Raw genomic sequence first — 21545 nt, forward strand, 5'->3', positions numbered from 1 at the left:
AAAATGTTTCTCATTTTGAATCAGGACAGAAAGTTGGAATCTCAAAAACTGTTCATGAACCAAACATCCAAAAAAGGTGTTTCAGGTAACACAGAATGTTTTGTTAGTTAGTTTTGAAATACTTCATTTCAGAGTTGAGCGTTTGTCGTGTAAACGTACTAACATTTTGAAACAAATTTCAACAGGAGAGACGGCAACTTTCCAGTCTGACAATCTTTTTGTAGTAACATTTTTCAAGTTGGGTGTTTCGTCGATCCCAACACTGAACCGTTTTGGTTTCGACCAATCAGCATTGATCGTCGAAAAACTGTTTAATAGAAAAAAATCCCAGATATCTCTAGTCCCGGATTCAGCAAGGTATGGAAGCACGTGGCTAACCTGAAGCTTCTGAGTAGCGCTGCTGATTTCAGTGGGACTGCTCGATGCTTAAAGTGAGGCACATGCATAAGCAACTTGCTGAATCAGGGCCTAATTCAGCTCTCAACTACGCATGGACATAACTGAATTGCACTCAGGTAAATGAGGCCCTGATCCAGCAAAGCCCTTAAACAGATGTCTAATTTTAAGCAAGTGAGTAGTCACATTCACGTCAATGGGTCTCGTATGTGCTTTGCTGGATTGGGGCCAAAGCACAGAATTTGGCCTGAATAACTAAAAAGATTGGGCAACTGTGTTTCATTATATAATGCTAAAGTAGAAACTGAATAAAAGGCTAGCTTGAAATAAAGATAATTCTGTGCACTTGTTTTTCAGTATTTTATGGTTATATTCAATAAGAATGTAGGAAAAATGTATTATGTGCCGCTGCAGGCATGTTGCTTGCATGTTGTCCAGAGTGGGTTATTTTGTTTTTGTTTTTAAGATGGTCAAAGGCAGCATTTTGTCTCCAAACAGATTTTTTTTTTGTTTTAAATGGACTGGCAGACAGTTTAGGAAAATCCTGCAAATCTTGCTCAAACCTGCTCAGCTCAGATTTACACGCAGCCACAACAAACTTTTGCAGGAAAAGATGCTTGCTTTAAACAGGCAAATATATACTCTCTGCAATCAGGGGCTATCCTTTACTTTCTTAAAGAGACTCCATCTCATTATCATTGTGTGCATGTGTAAATTAGTTATTTGCACAAAAGAAGAATGAGCAGATGAATAGTAACATCTCAGACTTCTCTTTTATTCATTCAAAGTAAGAAATCCTAAAAGGTGTGTAAACTAGTGCAGAAAATAGTCCAGAGTATAACTTATCGCTTAACATCATTAAACCAAAAGCAGTTATAATTTTCCTTTCATATTTCCTTAACATGCAACTGAACAATACTATGTAGTGGTGTGTATTTGTGTAGTGGGGGATGGGGGGAAATGCAAGTCTTTTTTGTATTCTAACTACATGCAAATTTTCAAGTGTTTTTCCATGTCATTAGTCTTAATACTGAATGCTGTGCACTGTAAAACGATTAGAATTAACAGAGCTACAGATAAAATCTTTATATATTTCTGAGAAACAAACATGAATAAATAAGACCTAATTTTCTTCGTGTGAAACGATCAGTTACTGTACGTTTATACTATTTCAGTCTTCACAACACAGGCTAATGGATGAAGTCCCCCTACCATAGAGTGTAAAGGATCAAAGATAACATTCTTTTCTGTCTGGTACACTTTGTGGCCCTGCTTTCCAACTGCGGGATGAAAGGAATTTGCTAAACTGTTGCCGTTTTGCAACATCTGCTATAATTCCCCTAAATCCAGATTTGTCTGACACAGAGAGGTCCTGTTCTTACATCATTGCCATGTGACAGTATAACACCAGTCACATCCAGCTTGAGGATTGCAGCTTCAGGCAATGATAATATGAAGAAAACCCTTTTTTTTTTTTTTGCCTGGGGCACAACACTTGTAGCGAAGTATTATTCATCTGGCCAATTTAAATCTTTTCTCAAAAAGGTACCCAGAAACATATGCAGTATGCCTTTGTAAAGGGCTTGAGTTGCTCATAGGCAAATGACCTGAACCAAGAGTACAAAACTCAATGTCCTGATTAATTACAGCTAAGCAGCTCTGAGATCCAGAAAAGAGAACGCTGTTAATCCTTCACCCTGTCCTACATTCTTAAAATAGCCAAAATATTGCTGACAGTTACAACAACAAAATTGCCAGTGATATAAATGTTTTGGACCACAGCTTAAACCTGAGAGAATGATAAAATATTTGTAAATACAGTTTCTGGGAGCGTTACGCCACTGCATCGGTTCTGACTCAACAATGGAACAAGCTCTCCGTTTCGGTAAGGAAATATTGCTAGAAAAAACAAACAACAACCCTTCTCCCCTGCCCAACGAAACCCTGTTTGGTTTGTCTGAGTTCCCCTTGCACTGAAAACCTGCAAGTTTCAGCTCCGCCACGGCATTATTGAAGAGTTCCAGAGGGGTAGCCGTGTTAGTCTGTAGACAGCAAAAACAACGAGAGTTCTGTAGCACTTTAAAGACTAACAAATTTAATTTCAGCAGGCATAATTTTTCTCGGCATTATTGTTCCTCATTATTCCTCATTCTGAGCAGGAGTAGTCTGAGTACACTAAGACCACTGAAAATCACCCCTATATTTTAACTAGGGAAAGCAACATCCATCTTGTGTATATTTATACAAAGCACTGTACACCAGCATCTATTTAGATAGATGTTCAGGGTACAATTTTACTGTTACATAATCCTTCACAATGATTTTCAGGCACGATTTTGAAAACTAGGTTCAGCTTCAGGAGACAAGATTCAGGTTCTCATGGAATTTTCTCACAAGAGAGATGGCTTTTCATTTGATTTGTTAGTAGAGAAGTTCGTATTCCACCAATTTCAATAGTCACGTGCATCTTGGCAGGGATGAGTGGGGGGCGGCAGCCTTTCTACTTCTACTGGGTGCGGGGAGAAGGAAGGAATTCATCTGATGAAGGAGGCAGAACACTAGCTGAAAGGGATGGGAGTTGCTGAAATAAAAAAGATATGTGCAATTCCTCTCTTAAAACCCCCTTAAACCCATTGAAATGTTGTCGGAAATGCAGGTAAGCCAGATGAACTGAAGCTCTTTTTAGGGACGGTTTAGCGTATCTATCTTAGATATTTATATGTCCATCATGTCCATCATGAGAATAGCCGAACATCTACTGTCTTTGATGGACTTATTCTCGCACCCCTGTAAGGTAAGGCAGTGTTGCTATCCCCATTGTACAGATGGGGAACTGAGGCACAGAAAGGCTAAGTGACTTGGGTCACATAAGAAGTGTTATGGACCGGGCTATGGGTGGCCTTACCCAATGGGCAGGAAACTGGCCTAATGGTTGGAACAGGGGTGATGAGGCCTAGTGATCAGAGCCCAAATCAGGAGCTGAATTACCAAGTCCAGGAGCAAGACAGAGCCAAAAAACAGAAGTTGGCGGTCAGAACCAAAGTGTCATCAAGAGCAGGAGCAGGAAGCAAGAGCAAGGAGTGGGAGACCAGGTTCAGGAAAAGACGGGAGGCGGGTGCAGGAGATCAGTAAACAGGAAGTGGACCAAACACAGCTGCAGGCCTGGGACACTATTGGGCAGCCAGGGACCCAGGCTTGCTGCAGGATTTAAGAATTTGCCTACTGGAGTCTTCAGCCAATCAGGGGGCCTGGTTCATTAGATGACTCAGCTGAGGGCAAATAAGTCCCACTGTGGGTCCCTGGCAGGAAGACTGTGGAGGAGCAGAGAGTTGAACTATGACCTAATCGCTTCATCTCCTCTTATATGCTAATAATCTGTATTATGTAGCCGTAAAAAGGGGCAAAAATCCAAATTACCAAAAAAAAACCAAAACCAAATTGCAAATACTTTGCCCATAAAAAGGGGCAATTGCTAGGCAAGGTTAATGCAAACCAAAAGTAAATTTTATTTTCAGTTCAAAAGACACTGATGCCTTTCCCCATTTCATTCTCCATTTCACAACACAGTCACACCACGGGGCCTCACCTTCTCGGGAGGAATTGGCGTGACATAGATATGCAAAGCAAATTTGTCGTGCAGCCCTGAATGATCTTATCACCACAGACCATCTAAGATGGTTATGCTGCTGTAAGTACATGTGGTAGTAGAGAACCGATTGTCTCAAATAGAAGGTCTTGCTGGCAGTTCCCTCTCATTTATACAAAGAGAGAACCAGTTCTGGCTCCTTTGCTGATCCCAGCTGTACATTACAGGGAGAGAGGTGATCTCTCAGGGTAGGTCTACACTGCCAGCAGCATTGTCAGCAGGGCAGGGTCAATTCCGCGGGATCGATTGATCGGCAATGGAGACCCACTCAATCAATCCCAGAAGTTGACGGCATTAATCCACCCCCGCAAGAAGAGTAACGCTGTGTCGACTGGAGGGTATTTCCCATTGGCACAGCGCAGTGGGGTAAGCAGACGTTAGTAAGTCAACGGAGATAACCAACCTATTCTACATAGCTTGCGTATCGCCTGTCGACTGCCACTGAAATCCACCAGCAGCATAGACCAGGCCTCAGGTAACCAGGTCCCAAACCATTACAATAGTGGGATCTCAATCTCAAGGCAGGCGGGCCTGCGGGCGCTCCTCTAACACAACATAATACAGTGTAATAAATGCAGTGAAGCAACTAAGTGACTTGATGTTGCTGGGTGCCATAGTTCAGAAGCTCACGACAAAGGGAGAGAGCTATATATTAAAGAGAGAGGATGGAAATATAGTCTAGATAGTCACATGAAGGTAAGATTTCTCCACTCATTAACAGCATCGCGTTTTTAATCATATAAGGTGAAAATCCATGCCTACATTTTTATTCATTTACTAGACATACTTTCTTGTTAAATCTACACTCACGATTCTAACTTATTTCCCCCTTCAGCAAAGCACTTCGTGACCTCCCTAAATTTGGCTATGCCCCCATTTCATTTCGCTAATGCCCCTTGAAACTGTTAACACTTTCCCCTGAATACTTTCCTAGTGGATGCGAGGCAAAAAGGAATAAAGGCGACTGTCAAATTGATTAAGTGAAAGCTCATTAGAGAAAGTAACAAGAGGTAAAATCTGCATATGCATTGCAGAAATGTGTCTGATCTTGCTAAGTTGTGAAAAGACAAAATGAGCTGAAACCTTCCTTGGCTGTAAGTAGTTCAGGGGAGCTTGGGAGGGGGGAAGGGGAAGGTCTCTCCAACAGTGTTATACTAACTATTCCTACTTATAAATACGCATTAAAGCGGCCACTGCTAGCACCACTTCAGTTAAGGGGCTGTCAGCGTTTTAATGACGGACCCTGTTTTACAGGGGTTTGTGTCTCAGCTATAAAATTTCATTCTCCGTCGATCCTTGACATACACGACCTCAACTCAAACCTTCACTGGAAAAAAAAAAATTCCGTTTAGCTGGTGGCTGCATTAAAAAAAAAAGTCTAAGAGTGCAGAAAAATAAAGTTGATGCTAATTATGTGTAGTGTGGCAGCCCCAAAACATCATCATTTTTCAAATTAAGTTGGGCAATTATTAGCCAGTTAGGTAGAAGATCTCTTTTTGGTTTTAAACGTTAGCTGGAAGAATTATTAACATTTGAAAATCAGCCAGTTTAACTTGCCATCGAGAGATATATCCGCCTTAACGAGGGATGGGTTGGAATCAATTATCGAAACTGGATTGAAACTTTCTTCATGTGTGTGCGTGCGTGAGTGCGTGTATTTCTTCTGTCACAGCTCCACAGCGCAGACTGGTATTACGCTATAGATTATGAAGTTTCCATGGAAGTCTTTTGCTTACAAAGTTAACAACACACGGCCTACATTTCAGAAGAGTGATTGGTGATTTTGAGTGTCCAACTTATGACACCTTATAGATGCTTGGTACTAATAAAGCTCTTTCAACAAGCTGGGCACCCAGAAATCAAAGCATTCAAAATTGCCAGTCACTTTTGAACAGGCTTATATTTTTCAATAGCCTTAAATATGCGTTTTGGGCCTGCTTCCATTGAAGGGCAATGGGAGTTTCGTTACAGACTTGAAAGGTGCCAGAATCAAGCCCTACGGAAGCACATCAGCTATGAAGGAGTTATTTGTATCTATTGTGTCCACTCTCAAATACTTCACTGGCAGATTTCTCTCCCTCTCTCTTTTTTTAATATCATAAAAAAGAAGAAAAAAAAGACAGAAAAGGAAGTGTCTCACAAAATACCAGGCTAAAGTAACATGATAGCTCTGACCTTAATCCACAAAAGACAGATACTTCCCAGTTCAGCCTAAAACTCAAGGCTGACATTTCTCCTGACATAAATATGCCTTTGCTTATAAGAGACCTTATTAAAAAATGTTGAAAATATGAATACATAAGCTTGACATTTATCACTAATTTAAATAGGAAAACGTATCCGTTTGCAATGCAGACAACACATCTGCCTGAAAGTTCTGAAAGGAGACACCAATCGTGACAATTCATGGCAGTGACTTTCTTTGGAATGTGTAAATTATGGTATTACAACAAAGCTGTGCTTTCCACGGGGGTGTTTTGTAGCCTGGTTCATAATATTATGTATTTCAGCAGATCCTTGTAATTACAAATTTAAGTCTTAAATCCTCAGCTTTTCTTTATGTTCTTAAACTACCCATAGGTATCTTCACTTCCAGCTTAAATCAGACCCAAAATACAAGGTGAAACAGGGTTGGTTGAAATTCCTGCACTTTATAATGACATTTATGAAAGCCAGTTCTGGGGAGAAATGTTGAACGGCACGATCTCTGGCATTCCATTGAAATCCGCTAGAACCTCCAACGAGCACAGAAACTGTTTAATTAAAACCAAGGAGCATGCTAATAAGAAAGGATATCATTTTGCTATTTGTATATAATTTATTTATTTGGTTAAAAAAATATAAAAAAAGAGAAAGGGAAAGACGGACCAGTAAGCCAGATAATAGCCCTCCATGGCGATGAAATAAGTATACGACAGAAGAAAAGCACAGTAAGAAACATAATGTTAGTAAAACACTCTTAATGCTACACAAGCTGGAGAAAATGCGACTTTGCATTTGGCCTGCAGCATCACTAACTGCAAGCAATTGAGTAAAAAGTGCACCTTTTAAACTAATACCTTGTTCTGGAGATAGAGCCACATCTAGAAGCCTGCCTCATTAATATGCTATCGTGGTCAAATAGGAGATTAATAGCAAAGTCACCTGCTAAAGCGACAAGGAACCTGTTGATTAACAATAAGTCTCCAAAAATAAGATACCAGGCTGCAAAGCAAAATTGAGTCCAAGGGCAACAAGTGCTTCTGTAATTTATTCCTTCTTTATACAAGGGCATAAAGCTCCCTTTATAACCGTGTTTTCAAGGCCCTGCTGTGAGCTGTAGGTGTGAGCTTTTCAGCTGATTTATTAATTTTAGTTTCAATCAAAGTGTCACCTGCAGACACAAAAATGTAGGCTTCGCCACGGAAAATACAGTAAGAGAGAGAGAGAGAGAAAGAGAAAGACCAAAGGTTTAATTCCAAGAAACTCTGCCAGTAATTTTTTTACATGAACACTGGATGGCCTATTCTCTGAGGAGCCAAAATAATTCCCAGCGACATAATTAAAAAAATCAAAATTAAACATTTTTGTCATACTTGGAAAGTCAGCCCCAGACCCGGGAAATAGCACTAACATGGAGGCTGCCAAAACAATCAACCCATGTTGTCAGGAGGGGGACATTCTCCCCAATGAATTGAGTGAACAACAAGTCCACTGAGCAAAATGTGCAAAAAATTCTCAATTAGTTGTCTTTATTTAGTGAACACTATGGGGTCCTCAACTGCACTATAGAATTATGGCAGGAAAGCTGGGCTCTTCACTGGCTTATTAGCATTCTCACAGGGTTGGAGTGCTGCTGATAGCAGACTGTTGCCTCCAAGAGCTGTTGGTGGGACCCCTACACTCCTTGTGCTTTGTCCTTTTGTTCTTTCCAGCCAGCAGGAAGTACTGCCCCATGTTTAGAACATTCTGGGATACCTTCATTCCATTCACAGTTTGCATAACCGACGGGGCCAATGTCTTTGTCAGTGACTATGAACATCACTGTTACAGGTTTAAAGGAGAAGCAAAAGCCATACTTGCCATTTTTTAAAAAAAAGAAGAAGAAGAAGCACATTTAGAAAGTGTCCCCTTCTTTCCAAATGAACAGCACAGTCAATGGAATAACAGGATTGGGGATGCAGAAGCTAAATGTGCTGTGGTCCTATTAAATCACATTGGAGGTTATCGATACCCAGTTACCACATTGGAGCAAGAGAACAAAAAATGGGAGTAAATAAAAAGTATCTTCCCCTAAAATTTTTATCTTAATTTAAAGGTAAAAGTGAATTTTTAACAGCAGCAACAAAACGCACTCTCATAGCAAATGTTAGAAATGTCTTTTCCAAGAAAGAGGGTATTTGCTGCTTTAGGGAAAACACTATCATTGACTAAATTAACAAGTTGTCTTATCAACTGCCATAAGCCTTGAAGTCTAATTAATTTAGTGCTGATCAATAGCCTTGAATGAGGCATTGATTTCTGTAGCTTTTCAGGGCAGAAGCAGAATGGCATTCTCTGTTACGCGCATGTTTCTTTCATGAGAACCACACATTTGAGTTATTAACATTTACTCCCCCCGCCCCTCTGAATGTACACATGGTATTTTAGGAATTAATTTCCACAGAGGAGTAGCTTTAAAATTATTTCTAGATGATAAGGAACATAACAGGAGCTAGCTTTCAGAGTTATATTCTGCCATAACAAATCACTTTCTGAATGTAAGGAGTCAGGAAAGAGAATCTGAGACCAGAACCACAGCTGGTGTAAATGAAGTCAAGGAAACGGCACCAATTTACACATGTGAAGATGTGGCCCTCTGAATATATCATAGGTGCCCCACTGCCATGCCAATAAGATATTTATTCATTCAGTGATATAGTGCTTTTGATAAATGGTTGAAAAAGTTGCAGTATCAGCCAAAGACACAGCCTGTCGGAGCAGCACAGCTAGTGCATGACTGTGGATGTGAGCAGATAATTATGAGAATACAAGAAAACAATTGGCATGGTATATTCAAACTGCAGTAGTTGTAGAGGTACCATAATATGAGTAAAACCATCTACAGATTTGCCTTTGCAGACTCACAAAAACAAAAACATGGCCGGCTTTCCAGAGACAAGGGAAACTACAAGGAAAACTGCTTAAATATCTAGATCTAGAGATGGATGCTATGGGGCTAATTAATCTGGTGAGCGTTTCCACTAGTTCTCCTTTCACAGGCAAAGCAACTCTATGTTCTAGCTCCTCTCTCTAGTGCAGCCATAAGGTTATGGTCAGATTAAGGTTTACTCATCTTGATGATCAGTTACTCACGCAAGCAGTCCCATGGCAGGCGATGAGAATAAGGGCTCATCCAAGTGATCATAAAGAGCTCACACCTTGACCTTTAGCGAAACAGGATGAAAGCCACCAAAATCTCAAGGCCCCAAGGATGGATTTTCCCAAATGCACACGTTCCCTTGCAAGTCATTAGGTTTTGTGTTCCTAAGTCACTTAGGCACGTGGGACAATCCCATCCCTAATTCTCCTATTGCTATTTGTGTTCATTTATTCATAATCGTGGAACTAACAACGATTGCTTTGTCACATCGTCACTCTGCTTGTGTTACAGCCCCTCACCCCATTCTGTTTCTGTCTTGTCTACCTACGTTGTAAGCTCTTCAGGGCAGGCGTAGTCGACCTGTATGTGCTTGTCCAGCACCTAGCACAATTGGTCCTTAGACACTATCATAATCAACATGATTACTAAAAGTAGTAGAATCATTTGTGACTCTTTGGATGCTGATGTGCCTCAGTGAATGGGGACTTGTCTAGGGCAGGGAAATTTGCACAAGTGTTAACTTCATTCAACCCCTACTATAGACACACTGCACTAGTGGAAGCTCACTGATTTCCAGGACTACAGCATATCTCTGTTGGGAATTAGCACTGGTGCAAAAAGCCCCCCACATACAGACAGAGTCCATCTCTTACTCATAGTTATGCCTCTTGATATGAAACCCCATAAGGCCCAGTTTGCCCTCACCCACCCTTTGGCCTCCAGGGGAACTGGGAACAGAACTGGGCATGGGGGCTAAATTCTGCCCTCAGCTATGTACATGCAGCAGCTTCCACCTGAAGTCATCCCATATTCACAGTGGCATAACCAAGCTCAAGATCCAAGTCATTAGGCTCTCTCTCTCCCTTTTTAAAATATTATTTAATTACCAAGTACGATAAACAGAAGAAGAAAAAAAAAAGAGAAAGAGAGAGAAAAATCCAAAAGACTTGGCTCTTTATCTCATAAAATTGGTATAAATATGGGGTAGCTTCCCCGATATAAGTGAAATCAGAATCAGGTTCATAATACTCACAAATCAGATTACATTTCAAACATCCAGTAAAGAGAATAGTCAGGGTCTTGCAACGGCTTTGCTTCTCTTCTTAATTCCACTGCCCTCCTGTGCCAGACACACTGCTAGATTGATTCCTTTATTAAACACTCCTCGTTACCTAAAAAAGCAGTACAAAATAGATTTAAAAAACCACTACACACCCTCCATGTAGAAGAGTTAAATTTTAGCTTTACAAAATTTGGCCCCTTTAACTTAAATTAAAAAAACAAAAAACAAAACCCACAACGGTTCCACTCTTAATCTGTTTAGGGGCCTCCATGTGTTTCCATAGCACTTTACAAAAGATCTTTATTGAAGAAAGGATTGGACAAACTTTCCTTATATGTGTGGCCCTAGTCATTAATTGCCCCTATCTTCTTTATTAAGGCCTTATTCCTATGTAAATACCCTTGCATAATGTTACAGGCTATTGTTAGACCAGCGCCAGTCAGTCGCCACTTATATGCATTTTTATTTCAATCCACTGCGCAGAGAATGAAAAGATGTCTGGACTTAAGCTGTTTACCAACTGGGCCAAAGCTGCAGAGTGGCAGAGCTGAAGAAAGCACCAAGTAACTGCAGGAACATGCTTTGACAATGCAAGGAGCCATTTTCAGTTGAGTTATTAACCTACCCTGAAACTCTTCTAATCTATCCCTTTTTTAAAGAACAAATGTGCTGAACCAACCATGAATGAGCCAGAACTATTAAGAGAAAAATCCTCTAAAGGACTATTGAGCGCAACATAGGTTTGTAATCATTTTGTCGCCGTTGCTTGCTACCAACATTATCGAGGCTGATAATGCTTGCTCAGTTGTAGCGGATTGTCTTGCAATTAAACGACAGTGCTGTACTGTAAAAGAACATGCAGAAACGCAGGAGATGCCGAGGGCTTTAAAGCCAGCCGCCACTAAAAATGTGTGGAAATGCTCATAAATTCCACATGCACCTAGAAAACTGCACCAAAAATCAGAATCCTAACTTAAAAACAAAACCATCTTCAGGCTCATTCTTTAAGGCAAATTTGTCAATACGTATTTTATACTTCGTGGATCCTCTGGGCAATAAGACATCATGAAAATAAAGGAGTTCCTCCCCGTTTAAAAAAAACCCCAAAACACCTTACAGAAGTGCTGCAGGCTACTATCTTTGCAGTGACTTAATGGCACCACAATCTACATAGCATAGTAATAGCCTTAAGAAACTCTTGACTATTTGCATGCATATTAGAATCCAATGAGTGCTTAATAAGTGCATATATATGACAGAGGAAACATCTCATTGCATAGTTAGAACTACAAAAAAAAAAAAAAAAAAAAACCCAGTGAGGAAGGCAAAGTCTCAAGTTAATTACCATCACAATGCAATCAAGTACAACAGTCATAGGTGAAAACCTTTTCTATTAAGGCTGCGAGGCTCAACCTTGTCTCCCCAGGTCAGCTACAGCACTGATAACCTTTCCAGCAGACAAATGCATGTAAAATTGGCTCATCTAATTAAAAGCTCAGGGAGGTGTAGAAAAATACCAGCACATTGAATCTGGGCAAATGAGTATTCCCTCCAGCTGATGAAGCTACAATGTGTTGCTACTGTTTGCTTGCGAAGGAAACTGAGTCTCTTAACATTTCAATAGGTTAATCAATTGACAATTAAATGGAGAAATTGGTTAACCCTGCCACGATTAACATGACACTCCATTAAGTACACTTTCTAATTGCCACAGGTGTGAGTGAGAATTAACGTCTATGTCAAAGCATCTAAAACAGGTTGTATTACTTTTTGTTGTTGTTATGAAAAGGACAGAGCTGAGAAGCTTGGTGTTATTTTTATACATTAAGGAAAGTGGGGAAATCAGTCATCCAATCTATTTTCAACCAAGAAAGACTCCACACATTTCTACTTTCTAGAAAGGCTTGTAATTTTAAATCATCCGATTGTTTTAATTATTAACTTTTTGTGACAGATAAAGAAATTAAAGATACATAGAGCGTGCGATTAAAGATGTATCTATCTTGAGGCAACATATCCATAGGCAAACCAAACTAGGGATGAGGAAATCAGAGGAAGCCAAACCTTCATCTATCTCTATAATCAAACCTTTTCAGAGGTTCAGATTTAAAAAAAAAAATAATATTTACATGCAACTGCAATTTCTAGTTTTGGCCAGGTCTTCTGCTAGAAGTTCTAGTTGATAGCTAGAGTGAAATCTTGGCCCCACTGAACTCAATGAGAGTTTTGCCACGGACTTCAGTGGAGTTAGGGTTTCATTTCCCAGAGAAGAAGGATGGCCCTGTAGTCAAGGGACTGAGATTTAGGCAATATGGGTTCAATTCTTAGTTCTGCTACAGACTTCATGTGTGACAGTGGGCAAATGATGCAGCCTCACAAAAAGTTTCAGATTAAACCAGTCAGGTGATCTCTCTGCACCTCCATTCCCCAACCATAAAATGGCAATAGTAATACTTCCTGTCTGTCATGTCTGTTTAGTGTGTAAGCTTTCCAGTCTTTCAATAGGTGACTAGCATATGCAGTGCAGTAACTAGCATGTTGGGGCCCTCAGGTGTTCCTGAAATACAAATAATAATCATGTCCTTCATCTGGTTTCCATTGGTACCCATTAGTTTCTGTTGGAAAACCAGAAGCCCCAGAAACCAGACCTTTTGCTCTGTACAAAACATAGTGCCAAGGGGAACCAGCTGAAAAAATGCAATTGGAATTTCCACTTGGGGGAGGATACTGAAGTGCTGGGAGACCATGGGGAAAGCAGTCAGGGTGCGATTTCCTCCTCAGATGAAACAATCTCTGCAGATAAAGGAAGCTTTTTGTTGTAAGATGTCCTAAGCTGTGTTTGTTCTGCTGCTGGCTGGCTGTTCTCTCCAGGCATGGACAGGTTGGGGATCATGCCTTTCCACCCCATCTACAAAGAGGTCTATAAATGAGTAGTTGGGCCAATGGACTGGAGCCCTGCCGAGGTGAATCTGGCTCTATCGCTCCAGCACTAAGGCAGCGTCATTGCTAAGATCTTAATTTTCCCCAAAAGGCTGTTTTTAACAGTTACGTATTGAAATTTTTATGCATTTGGGGCTCGACCCGAAGGCAACTCAAGTCAATGGGAGTCTTTCTGTCAACTCCTTTGGACTTTGGAACAGGCCCTTGTAGTTCTCACCCGTCCCACAGAAGTGAGCTTACTCCTTTGGAGCTCTGAGTGGGTCCAAGACCATTGCGGCTAAATTCTACCTCGACCTTAGATGGGTGAGCAGTGGAGGCAGAGAGTGCCAAGAGTCCCCTTCCTACCACCGTGGCTGGCCTTCAAAAAGATGAAGCAGAATTGCAATCTCTGCATTCTGGAGAGCACAAAATGCTGTTCTCGGTCTATTTCTGTGTGGGTATATGATGCCCTTAGAGTCATGGAGATGTTTGGGAGTAGTCAAGGCCAAGGGCTCTGCTTCCCCTTGCTGAGAAAGCCAGCTACAAGTGGGACAGTAAACTGAACCCATAAAGCATTGTAGTAGTGGGTTTGTTGCCTCAGCATGCCTAAAAGCTGAGGTAGAGCATCCGACATTGCTCCTCCTGGAGCACCGTGGCTCTTCACTGCCTCCAGTACAGACCTTTGCCTACTAGGCATGGTCAAGCCCCACAATAATAAATTCTGTGGCTTACAAACTCCACAGGTAAAACCAACTGAACTTGTAATCTCTGCAATCCCAAGCGCTTGTGATCTCTTTAACTCTAATAGTTCAGCATCATTAATTGGTTTGTTTCCTATGAAAAAAAAACATGTTAAGACAAAAGGTTAAGGTCACAATTTTAAGTGTTCAGGAGCTAGGAAATGAGACATTAAAGGTTTTCGCAATAATATTAATTTAGCTACATTGCACATATGCTGTCCTTTTGATTCCAAACATGTCCCTAAGATATGAATGTCTTTATGGTTAAATGTATTACTCGCCTGATAAATAGGATTCGTAGCTTCATTGAATTTAAGTCCAGAAGGAACCATTATGATAATTTAATCTGACCTCCTGAATAAAACAGGCCATAGAACTTCACCCACTGACTCCTTCAGCAAGCACATCAACTAATCACAAGATATGGGGATGAGTTAGTGTTGCTATGAGAATCTATTAACTGCTTCATTTCCCTACTTTGGGGCATTTAAATCCATAGCCTATATAGAAGAGGCAATGTGACGACTACTCTTTTTTGTTTCTGCAAACAGAGCGAGTGAAGCCAAGAAGCCCCCTCCCAAAAGGTAGCTAGCCATGGTTAAGAAGATACTAAACATGTCTACTGAGAGTAAACCAGTCTTTGTTAGTAGCCTGGGATTCCCCCAGTCTGAGAAGTCAACATTAGTTTCTACTGCTTCTCATTCTCTTTAGGGCAAGAAATCTAAATCGGAGCCTTATGGGGCAGGGACATAGGTGTGGAGGAGAAGGGATCTTGCCACAGGGGAGCTTAAACCACCAAAACCTGAAACAAAGACAGGAGAACGAAGGGCAACTCTGAGGCTGCAACAAATTGTAGCAGGAGCCATAGCAACTATCTCCAGTATAGGGGAGGTGCAAAGATGACCTCATCTCCCCCACCACCACTGGATGCTGTGACAAGTGGACAACGGACCCACCACTGAATCAGACCCTCAATATCTGATATTTATACCTGATTTTGATAAGTGAAGGTCTCTGATGCAAAGTTTTACTCCTGTGGGAATGCTGCACCACCACACAAGCGCAGAATTAATGTTCCCCGCAGATTTTACTCTTTCCCCACAGAAAAATTGATTCACATGCCACTCCTGGGCAATGGTCAGAGGGGTGGAGGCACATCTGGTTCAGGTGTTGGGAGCATCTGGGGGAGACATAAATCACTGCCTTGGGGGGCAGGCTGGGTTCTCTCTGTCCCTCTCGCTCACTATTGCGGTGTGCTCAGAGCCAGGGAGAGGCAAGACCAGGGGGAGGGAGGGGCACAGGACCTCCTCTTCCCCTGCACGGGCCACTCCTGGGGCTGGGTCAGATCCATCTCCGGGAACCTCCCCCAGCACCAGAGAGTTCTGCACACACACCCCATTTCCTGCCCCCATTGCTCCTTAGCAGTGGCGTAGATACGGGTGGGTCTGGGGGAGCCATGGCCCACCCACTTTGAAAGTATGTCCACCCAATCAGATTTTAAGCAATTCATCCTGCGTTTTTACCAGCCTCTGTTTCGCTTGTGACACAAGGCTTGTGCTCATCCGTGTCAACCACAAGCATTGCCAAAAAATAAGTTCTGACTATGCCTCTGCTCCTTAGCCACAGGGGGAGGGGTCATTGTACAGGGAGCTGTCTCCCCAACTGCCCAACCCTCATGCATCCAGACCACCACACACACCCAGACTCTCTCACCAAGCCCCCTCACACACTTGAACCCCCACCCTGCTGAGCCGTACCCCTGCATCTGGACCACCCTGAAAGCCCCCCCAGACCACCACATCACTGAGCCCCAATCAGCACCCGGATCACCACCCCATCAAGCCCTACTCCCCCAGTACCTGGACCCTTCACTAAATCCCCTGCACCCAGATCTCCCAGCTAAGCCCCATCCCCCACACTCATCCCCCCTCTGCTGCTACCCAACCACCTTCATTCAGACCCTCTTGCGGATCTCATTCCCCCTGCATACAGAGCCTCCCAATGAGTCCCATGCATGCAAATTCCACCCCCCACACACACACCCAGACCCTCCATCAAGCCACCTGCACCCACACAGAACCCTCTCACCCCACACCTGGATCGCCCCACATCAAGCCTCTCCCCACTTGGATTCTGCTGGGCTGAGCATGCTTGCCCCACACCTGGATGAGGGGGCCAGGGCTGGGTGGGTGGGCGTGCGTGCGAGATTCTGTCTCTCTTGCTCACTGTGGAGCCAGAGACATGTGCTAATATACATAGTGAGGAATCTATTTATCAAGAAACATTTCCTGAATCTTGTTTTGTTTTGTTATCTGTATTGTTATAGACAGAGTTGCTGATGGGTATTTTGGAAATAATTACCAAAATAGTTGAAAATGGTGTAATTATATTGTTATTTTGACAAATAATTTTAAAATATTACGTGCAGAATTTTTAAATTTTTGGCACAGACTACTCCCAGAAGTAGACATTTCTATCACAGCAGGAAAGACAGAGATGACACTGGAACTATGTGGGAAGCAAGTCTCCGCAACTGAAGTGCATAGTATTTTGGGGTCGTACTTGGAGCATTTGCAACATAAGAAAAGAGTTTTGATGGAAACATAGGGGATTGCTTCAGAAGTCTAGCATCATATGTGTGCAACATCCCCAAGGGCTCCTTCGTCAGTGGCTGGTCAGTCGGCTCATGAGTGAGGATGAAAATGAAGCAATGGTGTGAAGAGAAAGAACAGGCTCAAGTTCTGGACCCACTGAAGTCAACACGAGTTTTCTCAGCTTTTGCAGGATTTTACTCTGATACTCAGTGTGCAAATGCTTTCATGCTCTGAGACGGGCAAGGCCAAACAACGCAATATTTCTCATTATAGCTAAAAACTAAAGAAAATCCAACACTGCTGGACCTTCTGGGGTGGAAAACAAGGTCTGGTCATGCTACTACTGAAGTCAATGGGAGTTTTGCCGTTGACTAATGTGGGTGCAGCCTAACATATAGTTCTAATTGCTGTCACTTTCTTTCTTTCTAATTATAACTCAGTTTGGTTAGGATTTTCCTACAATCCCTCGTTTCCCCTAAAGCAAACACCGGAGCACATTCTAACCCCAGTGGGGACATTTATTAATAACTCCCTTGGCAAATAAGAAAAAAAATCATTATGGTTTATTAGCCACTAACATATTTCCCCACAGCTAATTGATAAAGCCAATCAGACATTATGGGGCAATTAATTTTAAGATGAAAATAAACATTGGAGCCAAATCAAAACAGGATCATGTGGAGTATTACACCATCTTCAGGGTTTTTGTGCAAGTCGGCAACGAGAAGAAGAGAAATAATCTGCATCCATTGTAAAATGAGAAAATGAATGGGGTATGGAACAATTGATTCTTCCTTTGCACCTCCAGGAGGTACAGTGGTTGCATTTTTCAGAGGGTCTTCTGTTCTGAAAGGTTCTGCCAATTGGAGAGACATTCCTTCTATACAGAATGGGGATTGTTACTGGAACTGGTTTTATCTCTTAGAACAGCCATCCATATATTTTGAAATAAAATAAATGCTACCATGTTCTTAAATTAAATCCCGCTCTTAAAGCAAAAATTGAAATATGATTATTTTAAATAAATGTATAAGAAAAATGGAAAATCAGACTAATGCCTGTCATGCAGTCTCCACTTTTAAAACATGAATGAACAATTTGGAGACAGAAAAGAAATGTTACTTAAAGCAGCCTTGCACCACCATGAGGTCTTGGGTCAAGGACTGTCTTTTTGTCCTGTGTTCATACAGCGCCCAGAACAACTGGATCCTGGTCCATGACTGGGCTCCTAGGCCTTTCTGCAATACAAATACAAATAAGAAATAACAATGAAAATTTAACAGCCCAGCCACAAAATCTACTCACCAACCCTTTACTAATAGAAAGACAATAGTGGGGGAAATGATATTTTATTTATTAATCAACCAATATTACTTACCCCCATCAAGCAGGGCAGAAGAATTTTGCAAGGCTAAGTTGAAATGCAGAAATGAAAAAGCAAAGTAGGATGATGTGAAATATCAGGACAATGCTAGAGTGAGACTGTGTAGCCCAATAGATAAAGCCCTAGCCTGGGCGTCAAAAGACTTGGGTTCTAGGCCTAGCTTTACCCCTAGCAAGCAGGGTGACTTTCGGCAAGTGACTTCATCGTTGTGTAGCTCTGTTTTCCCATCTGTAAAATGGGGATAATGATATTGACCTCCTTCATACAGTGCTTTTACATCTGCTGATGAAAAGTGCTATGAAAGATATTATTATTATTACTACTCTAATTTTGAACCAGCATCAAGTGTAAGTTTGTAAAATATCCAGTTACAGGACTTATTTGGGTCCTATGTAAATAAATGGTGGATGATAAAAGTGCAAGGAATCCATGTTTTTTGCGTTAGTCTTACCTCTGTCTGATGCAGAGAACCTAATGGTACAAACTCCCGAACAGCCCAGTGTGTGTTGGAATATGAGGCCAATGTTGATAAATTCAATTGCCTGACCACACTTTGGTTTGTTATGAATGTAACACAGGGTCCGGTCCGACCCCGCGGTTGTGGCCCTTCCTCGGGCACAAGCTCGGAGGAAGGCCCTGCACCTTCCTTCAAGGGGATTGTTAGAGTCTGCAATGAATTTATCACCCCAGCCCTGAGGCAGGGTGGGCAAGCAAGCAGTGTCCTCTAGTCAGGAGACAGGGGACAGTAATCACTCCCTGGGTGGCGAGGACAAGGGGGAGGGGAAGGGAGGGGGACACAGGCCCACCCGACTCCACTGCATCCTAGCCCAGGGCCCTAGTAGTGGCAAAGGCATTGCCACTGAGTCGGTAGGACTCCCACCGCAACACGCCGACGGGGCTTGCCTCGGTCTCAGCAATGGCTATGGCTGTCCCTGGGCCACTTCCTCTCCGTATCCCCAGGTACCTGTATCCGCCGGGTCCTCGGTGTCACTGGGGTACACAGCCCGGGGTAGACCCGCCAGTCCCTCCTCGTCCATGGGTGGTAAGGCAGGGAGCTCCTCTGCAAGGGGCAGCTCCTCCAGATCACAGGACTCAGGGGATGGCTCAGCCTCAGGCAGCTCCTCCAGGTCCTGTCCCATCTCTGGGGGTTTGGCGTCAGGCAGCTCTTCCAGGTCGGGTCCGGCCTCAGGGGGATCTCCCAGCCCTCAGGCTCAGGGGACTCAGTCCAGTCTCTGGGTCTAGGGGCCTGGCCCAGTCCTTGGGGCCTGTAGGCTTAGGCCAGTCTAGGGGGTCCGAGGGCCCTATCCAACCCTTAGGGGTTGGTCGCTTGGGCCACTCCCAGGGTCCTTGCTCCGGGAGGCGCTCATTTGGGGCAGGTTCAGGCCTTTGTGGCAGCCGGCAAAACAGCACGTCTGCCTCCAGTGGCAGCTTGTCTCCCTCTGAGCTGTGGGGCCTACTTTTTATACTCTTAGCCCTGGCTAAGGCTCCGCCCTCTGTTGCCGGATTGGTCGGCTGGCAGGACCTATCGCCAGCCAGCCTCCAGGTTGCCGGGCAGACTGGGCTGCCAGCCCTTTTATTGTCCGGCCCCTGTGGCCCTTCCTCGGGCCCAGGCTACATGAAGTATACGCAAGAGACCAAATAATCAATATCTGTCAGGTTTTCTGCTATAAACCAATATTAATACGGTACAGGAAAAAGGTTCAATACAATATCAGTTTCTGGGAAGCTGTCTCGTGCAGCTATGTTACATTCCTGTTATGCAGAAGGTGTGCTCCCCAAGATACCCATTTCAGCTCGTATTATAGATATGATGGCTTTACAAGTTATATATCACTTTACACGTCACCAAAATCCAATTCATCAGTTTGTCCTACTTCCATAACTTCTTGTTTTCCATAACATTTGCTCCTTCCTTATCTTTGTTTTGGATACTAGCATTCCAGGTACTGGGCCATGAAGGTACCTCCCTAGCTTGTACTAAGACATAGAATGAATGTATCTGGATTTTGACAAGTTTCCTATCTGCTTATGCCAAATGCTTACTTCAACAAATACAAGGAGTTATGGGATACTTAGTATAAGTGAACAAGATTATGGTTTAGGCCAGTTTAGGCTATATCACTGTTACAGTATTTGTGCTTAATATTATTGGTGCTTAATGCACACTAATATATCTATATGTGGATAATATATATTATTAATATGCGATGGATGGCTGGATCCTAACCAGCATATACCAGTCAACACCACTCCATAGGTCAATGTTTATGAAAAGGGTCTCATTTGGCATTCTTCCTCCACTTTACATGTCTGAATCAGCTATACCATCTCAGAGTCCCCTCCAATCCAAATGAATCATTTCTTGCAGAAGGAGGACACAGTGTTAAGATTTCCAGAGGGGTAGCCGTGTTAGTCTGTATACAGCAAAAACAACCAGAGTTCTGTAGCACTTTAAAGACTAACAACTTTAATTTCAGCAGGCATAAGCTTTCATGAGCTTCAGCTCACTTCCTCAGATGCAGTTGGTAGAAATAATACAGCAAATAGGTAACATATATAGGAGGCAACATATACATATAATGTTATCTATGCCCTTGGATAGGCATGGGGGGGGCGATGAGGGAACGTCACCCAACCCTGCCCTGCCCTGAGCTCTGCTCTGCTTTGGCCCCACCCCTCAGCCATGGCTCCGGACCCCTGGTTAGCTATGGGCCCCAGTTCCCAGCTGTGGCCCCAGTCCCAGCTGCGTCCTCGGAGCCTGGCCCCTGGTCACAACCCCTGACCCCCACCTCAACCCGCAGCCTCGGTCCCCCAGCCCCTGCCTCGGCCCACGGCCTGGGCTCCCCAGCCACTGTGGTTATGCTCCCTGCCTCAACCCCCCCGGCCCCAACCCCGCTCCCAGCTGCATCTGGGGTGGGGGGTGGGAGCCCGGACAGGGGCAAGAGGAGGTGCAGAGTAAAAGTTAGGGGACCACTGTGGTAAAAGATACGCTGTAGTTTAACCACAAGCCATAGGCTTCATGCAGGAATCACTGGGTGAGGGTCTATGGCATGTGCCATAGGTCAGACTAGATGATTATAATGGTCCCTTCTGACATTAAAATCGTTGATGGTAACTAACTTCCGTTTCCTGTGTAATTGCAGCTAAACTGCATTAGAGACTAGCCAACCATAATTCTCTTCCCCTGTAAAGGAAAATATACTTCCCCAATGCTGTCTACTGCAAATGAAATTGCACTATATTTTACTGATTAAACTATCATTTTTCACCAGGGGAGGGGAGGAAAGGGGGAGAATTTACAACACACGATTTCCAAATTGGTCTAATAAACAAACAAGAACAAAGTTGCCGGCCTGCTTTCCCATTATTTTCTCTGATGGCAACGCACAATCAGAAGGGCCATGACAGGATCATCTGTCTCTAACTATTCTGTCTATGTTTTTCCATGTACCTATCACCAAC

The 21545-nt window shown here is 42.9% G+C and overlaps 1 long non-coding RNA gene across 1 annotated transcript in view; it reads right to left on the bottom strand.

Moving 5' to 3' along the window:
* LOC137157708 (uncharacterized) overlaps positions 1-11893 on the bottom strand; it is a 36468-nt gene extending 24575 nt beyond the window's left edge. The window contains exons 1-2 of the long non-coding RNA XR_010921204.1: positions 11792-11893; positions 10417-10555 (exon numbers count right to left, since the gene is read on the bottom strand). This is a non-coding gene — a long non-coding RNA (uncharacterized lncRNA). The remainder of the gene's footprint in view (positions 1-10416; positions 10556-11791) is intronic.
* Positions 11894-21545: the final 9652 nt, after the last annotated feature.

The sequence above is a fragment of the Emydura macquarii genome, unplaced genomic scaffold, assembly GCF_026122565.2.
Source record: "Emydura macquarii macquarii isolate MOO-44397 ecotype Brisbane River unplaced genomic scaffold, CSIRO-AGI_Emac_v2 contig_1551, whole genome shotgun sequence".
Taxonomy (NCBI): Eukaryota; Metazoa; Chordata; order Testudines; family Chelidae; genus Emydura; species Emydura macquarii.